We start from the raw sequence: 2,031 nt of genomic DNA on the forward strand, positions 1-2,031 counted from the left end.
GCAACTTTCAGGAATTGGCATATTTTCGGTATAAAATGCAGTAATTTTAAACTCCAAATACGTGCAGAGAGCCAGAATTTGGCTCCAAAATATGGCTCAAGGGTTAAATTTGGATTGTTTAGGATATTTTGAAAACTGCAGGGGGGGGGCAAAATGTGACTCATCGTCGCTCTCAGTAATTGTCATATTTTCGGTATAAAAAGTCGTAATTTCACACTACTAACTCGAATGCTTGTTCTGATATTTACCCTAAATGAGTGGAATATTAGGGAAGTCAAGATGGAAGCACCCTTGGGAATGGGTGATCACAGTGTATTCAACTTTGAGTACCTGGTAGAGATAGGAATTATCCTCCCCGAAAAAGAACTAGGAAACAAAAGGCTGGCATACCGAAAGGGAAATTATGAGGAGATGAGAAGCTTCCTAAGGGAAATACCTTGGGACACAGTCCTCAGAGCTAAGTCTGTACAAGATATAATGAACTATGTCACCCAAAAGTGTCAGGAGGCAGTAAGCAGATACATCCCGGCCCAAAAGGAAAATCCGAGAAACAAAAGAAGAATCCATGGTATAATAGGGCATGTATGGAAGCTAAGAAACTGAACAAAAGGGCATGGAGGAACTTCCGGAATAACAGAACACCAGAAAGCAGAGAGAGATTCCAGAGAACAAGGAATGAGTATGTCAGGGTGAGAAGAGAAGCAGAGAAAAGTTATGAAAATGATATAGCAAATAAAGCCAAGACCGAACCAAAGCTACTCCACAGTTACATCAGACGGAAAACAACAGTGAAAGAACAGGTAGTGAAACTTAGAACATGCGAGGACAGGTATACAGAGAATGACAAAGAGGTGTGTGATGAACTCAACAAGAGGTTCCAAGAGGTCTTCATAACAGAACAAGGTGAGGTCACTGTGCTAGGAGAAAGGGACGTAAACCAGGCGGCCTTGGAAGAGTTTGAAATTACGAGAGAGGAGGTCAAGAGACACCTGCTGGATCTGGATGTTAGAAAGGCTGTTGGTCCAGACGGGATCTCGCCATGGGTACTGAAAGAGTGTGCAGAGGCACTTTGCTTGCCACTCTCCATAGTGTATAGTAGGTCACAGGAGACGGGAGACCTACCAGAAATATGGAAGATGGCGAATGTGGTCCCAACATACAAAAAGGGCGACAGGCAAGAGGCACTGAACTACAGGCCAGTATCCTTGACTTGTATACCATGCAAGGTGATGGAGAAGACCGTGAGAAAAATCCTGGTAGCACATCTGGAGAGAAGGGACTTCGTGACAAATCGACAACATGGGTTCAGGGATGGTAAATCTTGCCTGACTGGCTTAATAGAATTCTATGACCAGGTGACACAGATTAAGCAAGAAAGAGAGGGCTGGGCGGACTGTATTTTCTTGGATTGTCGGAAAGCCTTTGACACAGTACCGCATAAGAGGCTGGTACATAAGCTGGAGAGACAGGCAGGTGTAGCTGGTAAGGTGCTCCAGTGGATAAGGGAGTACCTAAGCAATAGGAAGCAGAGAGTTACGGTGAGGGGTGAGACCTCTGATTGGTGTGAAGTCACCAGTGGAGTCCCACAGAGCTCTGTACTCGGTCCTATCTTGTTTCTGATATATGTAAATGATCTCCCGGAGGGAATAGTTTCATTTCTCTCAATGTTTGCGGACGATGCCAAAATTATGAGAAGGATTAAGACAGAAGAGGACTGTTTGAGGCTTCAAGAAGACCTAGACAAACTGAAGGAATGGTCGAACAAGTGGTTGTTAGAGTTCAACCCAACCAAATGTAATGTAATGAAGATAGGTGTAGGGAGCAGGAGGCCAAATACAAGGTATCATCTGGGAGAGGAAATCCTTCAGGAGTCAGAGAAAGAAAAAGACTTGGGAGTTGATATCACGCCAGACTTGTCTCCTGCAGCACATATCAAGAGGATAACATCAGCGTCATATGCCAGGCTGGCCAACATACGAACGGCATTCAGAAATTTGTGTAAAGAATCATTCAGAACTTTGTATACCACAT

The sequence above is a fragment of the Procambarus clarkii genome, chromosome 44, assembly GCF_040958095.1.
Source record: "Procambarus clarkii isolate CNS0578487 chromosome 44, FALCON_Pclarkii_2.0, whole genome shotgun sequence".
In the NCBI taxonomy this organism is placed as follows: domain Eukaryota; kingdom Metazoa; phylum Arthropoda; class Malacostraca; order Decapoda; family Cambaridae; genus Procambarus; species Procambarus clarkii.